Source organism: Siniperca chuatsi, linkage group LG5 (genome assembly GCF_020085105.1).
Source record: "Siniperca chuatsi isolate FFG_IHB_CAS linkage group LG5, ASM2008510v1, whole genome shotgun sequence".
Classification (NCBI taxonomy): domain Eukaryota; kingdom Metazoa; phylum Chordata; class Actinopteri; order Centrarchiformes; family Sinipercidae; genus Siniperca; species Siniperca chuatsi.
Window position 1 is genome coordinate 16,614,253 of NC_058046.1, and position 8,527 is coordinate 16,622,779.

Consider the following 8,527-nt stretch of genomic DNA (forward strand, 5'->3'; position numbering starts at 1 on the left):
GTTATTTTGAGATTTTTTTAATCTATACTTTTTTTACTTATATTGAAAAAAATAACAGTAAACAATTACTTCTTTTTGTGCTGAAAAAAAACTGGCAAAATACCATAAACACAAATGTTGAATTAAATCAGCTTTTAGACAGAGATGAAAAAGAAAACAAGTGTGTTGTTAAAAATTATGGTAAATGGGCTGGACTGACAAAGCCCTTTACAATTTGCCTCTCATTCACCCACTCACACACACCCACACACTGATGGCGACGGAGCTGCCAAGCAGGGCGCTGGCCTGCCCATCAGTAGCAACTTGGGGGTTCAGTGTCTTGCCCAAGGACACTTCGACATGTGGACAGGAGGAGCCAGAGATCAAACCGCCAACCCTGTGATTACTGGACGACCCCCTCTACCTCCTGAGCTGCAGCCGCCACATACATGTTAATGCAGTGATAATGTTTTAACCTTCAAGGTCCAAAATGTAAAATATTCCCTCATTTTCATATATGTACATACGCAATATGTATCTCTAGGATTTATTCTGTAATCATCTAAATTCACCATTGCCTATAGCCCATATAGCCTATGTAAATCTTTGAGAGCGTGTGTTCACACATTGATTTGCATAATGGCACATGATTTTGACAGGCAGGATGAGAGAGAGGGACCCCTTGACATTTTTATAATGGCACTTTACATGGTGGACAAGGTTGGGGGTAGGATGGGATATGGGCGTCAGTACTGGTCCAACAAAATATAGAGACCTCTAGTGTATGTAGCACCCATAAGGCGAGACAGTGACCTACAGTGTGTTCTGATATTCAGCACACTGTGTTTCACACAGAAGTGACTCCCTTGAAAATGGACAGAACAGAAATGCAGGATGCTACAACTGCTAATTGAAGGAGATGTTTTTTTTTTTATCAAAACACAGAATTTATATGCATTTACAGTTAATATTATTCCACTATTCAATTAAATCTAAATAATATTTTGACTTTGTTGTAGCCTTTGAGCAAAAGAAAATACCTTAAACTGCTAAAAACTCCAAGTGGCTGTTCAAAATTGTACAAACTGATTGATGGGAAAAAGTAGAGCATTTTTCATAGTGTATCACATCTGTACTGGGTCACATCCTCTCAGATATTCATGTGGATGCTCTAGAAAATAATTGATGTTCTTCAAAGATGACAATTTCACATTTCAGGCGTTATGGTAATTCTCTTACAGGCCATAACTTTTCAACACAGCATTTAACATAATTTATCTCAGCCCCCATTGTGGAAATAATATTTTTATACATGTCGGCATTTTATAACCTCTACTTATGGATTTTCCTCAAGGGTTACATCAGTCAAATTGAATCTAGCAAACATGTCCGTTGTCAATACCGATGAGATTGATAGAGTCCCAAATCACAGAATGGGGCATGTACGGCCGACACAGAGGTCTGTGGGAGAGGCCACCAGCAAATTAAAAGGTCACAGACTTCGATGGCATTCCCTTTGCCCTGACAGACACCCCTACCTCTTGTCTGAATGACACGTGCAACAATGCCGGTTTTTCATCTTACCCAAACAGCTCATACAATGCTGCTGCCTAGGGCCATATGCTGCGTCTACGGCCATCCAAAAGTCCCCCATCTATTTGTCCGTGGGAACGCTGGGTAGACAGAAAGGGTTGTCTGGGGTGAGACCCTTAACAGATCTCCAAGGATAATTTTATAGCATATAGTCTGGGACATGACAGACACAAGGGCACTGATAAACAGCAGTCAATGTGAGCTAGTTGTGAGAAAGTAAATCAGACAGGATTGTTTCCACCACACAGTGATCGAGACAGTGCGGGGTGCAGCTGAGGAAGTCATTTAGAGTCTATGTATTAACAAATAATAGAAATAATAAAATTGATTTATTACAGTTCTTGATCAGTTTTAATTAATAATAAAATATACAGAATCTGCACGTTTTTTGAGTTAATAGCCAATGCAGTCTACATTAGTCCTTGTGTGCTTTTAACTGTACTTTGAAGCTGAAAAACATCTCATTATAGAGCAGTAAGATGATGTTGGAAGCAGACTCAAGTCAGAGTCTCAACTTCAGGTAATTCCCAACAAATTATTTCTACACTATTCCTAGATGCATCTGCTGTGTTTTGCACTCTTGAGCCCCTATTTTCAAACCTGGTCGCACATCCGCCTCACTCCATGCCTCAAATCCCTGTCATCCTGACATGCATACTCACACTTACACGTACATAGACACCTCATTAAAATGCACAAAACCCTCACTCACTCACTCACACACACACACCCCTACTGCATGCATTAATTAGCACGCTGGTAACAAGCTAGTCTCTCCATTCACACCCTGAGCCTCTTTCATTAACATGACAGTGGTTAGCAGCGGCTAGGGGCCCATAGGCTTCAAGGTTCTCTCCTCAGGGCCCCTGATTAAAGGGAGAACCCCTAGGACGCAAAGCTCTCGATTCCTTTCATCATTGCACCCATGCGGCGTCTCTCGGATGATCCCCGGACCGTAAACTGTCAAGTATACCTGTTTCTATGGGCCCGACCCCCTTTCCATCTCTATGACTCTCTTCCCCCTCTCTCCACACTCCATCCTTCCTCTGACCCACTCCAGTGTACTTTCTTCCATCTCAATCTAATTGTCACCTCCTATCTCTCTCCAGACCCTTATGGGCTTCTTTTTTTTTTAAATCTAGCTCCTAATACATGTATGCAAAAGGGGGAGGCCTGGCTGGTGTCGGCCTTCTCTTTGCACATGGATGCAGATCACACAGGCGTACTACTCTTGGATTCACAATGGTAGCCCCAGGTGACCCAGAGAAGGGTGCTCATTGTATAAAGACTCATCCGTATTTCTTACCCCTATAGAAACCACCTTTCCCCTTCTCAGCGGTGAGAGATCCGGACAGCCTTATACCTGATGTACAGGGTGGCTATCATCTCCACCCATCAGGGTCTCCCCCCATCCAGCCTGGATTTCAAGGCAAAACGTCTCATTAGCTGTGGTCCTTGAAAGAAGGGCACTCAATTTCAAATTCAGTTACACATTCCCTTTGAATGGAACTAGGAGGCAAAGGAGAGGGAGAGGAAGCAGAGGAAGAAGGCATTGGAGATGGTCTCATTCGAAGGCTGAGGCCTTGGACCCAGAGGGAGGGAGAGCAGAGGGGAATAAGGTCTGCTGAGGCAGCCATAATTTCACGCCATCATTACCTCTATGGGCTGGAGATTTATGCTAATGCCATTTCAGGGAACAAGTGCTGGACAAAACAGGTTTAGAGGGTCAAAAGAGAACTGTGTAGTTGCTTGGCCACGGCACAGGCCTTTTTTTCAGCACTGAATATGCATGTCAGTATCTGGTTTTCAATTTGTTCAATTTGTACTGTAGATTATTTTAACTAAATTCCCACACTAACTCACAGTTGATTAAGGATATTTGTATCTTTGCTCTTCTTTGGTATGTTGTATGATCACCTGATCTAAGATTATTAAGAAAAGCATGCAGGGAATTTTGGGGGGAAAAAATACAGAATGGCTGCATTCCATGATATACAGTACCTTACCTAAGCTGACTCCTGACATCCATTTTGTCACCCCCATGACACTGCATTTCTCAAGCCAGTCAAAACTCCATCATAGCTTCACACCAGTCTAGACAGAGGTGAAAATCAGATTTGGCTCAACCGGGTGATCCTGTCCTCTTCCCCTGCAGAGCTGAGAGCTCAGGTGGATGTCTTGCTAAGCTCTATGGTGGACCAGGATTGCTCTGAGCTGAGTGGTGTAAGATTCGTGATCTGGACCCCATACAGCTCCAGGATAGCTTCCTGGAGCTCAAGAATGCTGGTCCGAGAACCTTGCGGCGTGGCAGCCACATACAGCACTGTCACTCACTAATGATGGTCATACGGCTGCAGCTACATGCAGCAGGGGGCGAGCTGACTTTCTACTAACGAGGAACTGTCTCACAGAGAGACAGGTCAGGGGTGTGAGGACCAGGCATATATCATAACATAAGACATCACATACAGATGAAGAAAATGTGGTTGTCTGCCCCTCCAGCCAGAGCGGAACTAATAATTAGGATTAGTTGATGTGACTAAAAGCAGGCAGGGGTGCTGGCATCCTGCAGGGTTTCATACTTAATGACCAACATGCAACAGCAGAGAGGTTGCAGTGCAATAATGTGGGAATCGATCGGGACTGACCTTTCAGTGATTCCTCATTCTGACCTATCTATTATGACATCTATTGATCTCCCCTTTCTGCTCTGTTCTGTTACAGCTATGGACATCAGAGATGAGATCAGTGGTTGAGGCTTGCACCGTGGTGAGATGGAAGGGGGTAGATGGATAGTTATCATCAAGACCACCTGTCACTCCTCTAGCCTTCCTCGACAACCTCATCAGAACTCTCGATAAACACCACAGGAGGTCAGGCCATGGTAATAATAAACCAGTTGAAAGGATAAGGACACAGACAGAAAGGAAATAGGCTGTGACAGGTTTCACAGCAAATGGTAAAAGCACCAGTGACAATATCAAGTGAATGCAATTCTCCCATCTCATTAATTCAGGGGATCAGCAACACCTTGATAGTACTGGGTGATTATATAATATTGACATGCAAAGGGTAAAGGCATTTCTGCCATACAGTCAATCCCGGTGAAAAACAATGATGAGTTATACAGTTTTGCTCAACATATTTACGTTCCAAAATTGTTTAGCAGTGCAACCATGTGATTTCTTTTTATTTCACGTTTAAGAAATGATACGAGATGTAAGAGATCAAGGAGAGTCTAGAGTTTCTCAGAATAGTGTGCTCATGTACTAATATTTATAATGACAGGACTTGAGTTTCTATTTGTTACTTCCAAAAGGAGAAGTACCAATACCCAACAGCAGAATGCATTTTGGGCAAACCTACAGAGTCTATTATTCCACTGGTGCACCCCCACTTCGTGATTTAGGCTGAAATAACAGGCGCATCTTCACAAAAATCTTGCTTTTGTAGTTTTAGTTTTTACCAGAAAATCTGCTTCAACTATTTTAAGAACACAGAAAAAGCTTGGATCATTTCCCTTGATGTTTATTTTAAGTGACAAGATTTCTATGCACCTACTGAATACAGCTATTCATGTCAGACTGTTTCCTTGAATTCATTTGTCAATTGAAACTTGATTGCCTGTCATGGAGTCTGAATTGAGTGCTAAGGATGTCTGCAATCGGTTTTCAATCAATGCATGACATTTGGCTTCACTATAAGCGTGTTTTACTTACTATATTTCTTAGCTTTTGCACAACCAAGTGCCAATCAAGATAAGGCTATACATTAAGGAGATGATTTGATTTTCAGGCAGGAGGGTGCTCTTCACCTCTGGACACTGATACAAATTTGTGAAAGTGGGCATACTTTAATATAATGGCTGTCAAAAGTCAATTTCTCCCTCCTTTAGCCATCTCTCATTGCTGCAAATTGAACGGTGCCACACAGATACAGAGTGTAGAAAGAGTCGCACACAAATCGTGAAAGGTAGGAGGAAACTGTGTTGGAACTGCACCAGGCAGCTGCTGTCTGTTAGCAGTACAGGATCGTGAGCACTTGTGCCCTACGGCACACTGCAGGGGCTAAAATGTTCCTCCACATCTACGCAGGCAGCTAAGAGACTGGAGGCATACATGGGATTACATCCTGTGCTATTGCCCTAGGCAGTCACCAGGAGAGGCCCTCACACATACAGTAAAACCACACACACAGACACATGCAACATAGTAGCAGTGAGGTGCAACCACATGCATGCCCACAAATACACACAAAATGCAACATTGTGTGCTTACTATATATTCAATTTCTCTGAAACACACACACACGCACACACTAAGATGCATCACGAGGAAATATCCTCATTTTGGTTTCTTTTGGTCATTAATGAAAAACTTAATATTGCTTTCTTTTCCTGAGGCAGTCAGCAGGTTACTAACAAACAGAAACTCTCAGAGGAAGCAATGAGTCTATGAGTTTTAAAGAGGTGTATCTTTATCTGAGGAACAGATGATGCAAAGTGCAAACAGTCATTCAAATATTGTTAAATCTAAATGATCAAGTGTCAAATTAGAAATAGTTACTGTATCTGCAATACAAAAAGTAAGTTTCCTCTATGTGTTAGAGAGCCCAAGGTGACATATCTCTCTCCTTTACCATTCAGACAAACACTACACACATACACACACACACACACACACACACACACACACACACACACACACACACACACACACACACACACACACACACAGCAGGATCTCTGTGGTGAGCAGATGAAAGTATCTTGCCTGTACTCTTCTTGGCATTGTGCAGTAGGACCCAGGGGGTGTTCTCGACAGTCTGGTACATATACAACACTCCCCAGACAAACACACACACACTCGCATAGACACACAGTAATGTGTGTTGCATATTCGAGTACAGAAAAACTCACTCAGTAAGTACTGAAAGGTCACATAAGGGCAAGAATGTGCTCCAGTTACTAGTTCAGTCTGGAGAGGAAATTCACTTCTATATTTTAAACATACAATCATTATGTATGTAACTGTTCCCTGAAGACCATAAGATTAAAATCTAGTGTAAAGTTAAAATTTTTGGACTGTGATTTCAGGTACAGTTCAGTATCACACATCTTTGAAATCAATCCCCATTCAGGTTTAGGTTAGTTTATGCTTCACCTTGCACCTTTTGATGTGTTCTCATCCCAGCTCAAAGAGAGATATAAAAAGAAATGTCAGAAACATTTCTCTTACTCTTTCAACCCTTGTGCCCATTAACAGTTAGTGCTTGGAGTAATTGTGATTTGAATGTAACCCCAAATCTGTTTAATGAGAGCAATGATCCATAGAGGGAGCACAGGTAAAGTGCTTTTAACGAGAGGGCCCTTATTTTACCAGCCAGAGAGGAGCAGAGAGGAGCGGAGCTGCTATTTCACATTCAGCTTCAAAGCAGCGCTTCAAATTGTGTAGACGAGACTTCATTTCCTCTTATCTGCCAGTGTATAGGTCCTCCAGAGTGAGAGTGCACAGAGTGAAAATGTGAGGGAATGGTGGGTGAAAATGTATAGAGCACACAGCACCACAGAGAGATGGGAGGACTCAAATTAGCTGAGTATGAGAAGGAGAAATGGAGGAAGTTGTTAGACATTACAGCTGCGCGGTCTGGAGTGTGGGCTTTATAGTTATGTCCTCCTCCAGTCAGACCTTGAAAGATACTTTATAGTGAGGGATTTCACAGGGACTCTGCTTGCACTAGTACTGCATAGACTCTGCATCATAACTGCCCAGGCTCAGGGCTCTGAGGGTGTGTTCCTAATAAACATGTTTTGTATGTTTATGAGATATTTTGAAGGGAAAGGTCATGGAGGGGGTGCTTTCATCAAGTTAAAGAACACTGTATTACAACCTTTGAAGTGAATGTAAAAGTGAAGTCAAATTCAAAGCAAAAGTGAAAAAGGCATTTATACAATCGCCACCGCAACTCCAGTGGTCTACTAACCCAAAAGCATTACACTTCATACTTTCATCAAAAATGCACTCCTACGACAGACACAATGTGGGAGATTCACCTTGTTTTTTTGATCTTCTCATACTGGTGTCATGTAGTTCTTGCTGAAATTTGCCAAACTTTAATTTATGCTAAACCCATTCCTCGATTCACTGGCTGCTTTTCTTCTGTAGTTTTCTTTTTAATTTTGTCAAACTGTAAGTCTGACAAATCTGTCTGATCTATTGTGACATTATATTCAATGCCTACAATAAATGGTTCAAATAAAGTATATCGCTTGATTTAGTGGCATTAAAGCCGCACAATGGGACATTTGTTTGAATTGCGTTGCCTTTGTGGTCACTTTACCAGGTGAGCTCAAGTCTGGAAATATACTGTTAAGAAAACACTCTCATACCATGTGATGTTTGATTTGTGCTTGTTTAAAGTGGCTGCAGCTGCTGCAACTAAAATATCATCTTAATATGTCATTCTCAAATAAATTTTGTGTAGCCTATAATAGCTATAAAATAAATGACATCATGGCAGATATTTTCTTCAGAACTGCTCTCTGTGTTTATTGTATGCATTGCATACAGGAGTGACTTCATGACACACAAAGTAATTATCTAGTGCTGCATTTGTGACATGTCAAATGTACTATAAATACAACCTGCATTGAAAATTCAATTGAAGAGCCTCTGGGTCATAACTACAAGAGGAACCTGTGAGTTTTGTGGCCTTCATGCAGAATCAACAAAAATCTTAGTTATAGGTACACTCAAAAATTCACCACTGCTTGTGAAAAAATAAGCAAAATCTATTTAATTTTATTTATTAATTTATAACAAAACAGATGTGAATGCTGCATCAACCAAAAACGGAAAGATAATTATCTCCCTTTGAATGAAAAGCATGATGCTACAACAACAGAAGAAAACACCACAACCAACAGATGTGCCCTCTTCTATAAAATGCAGAAAAA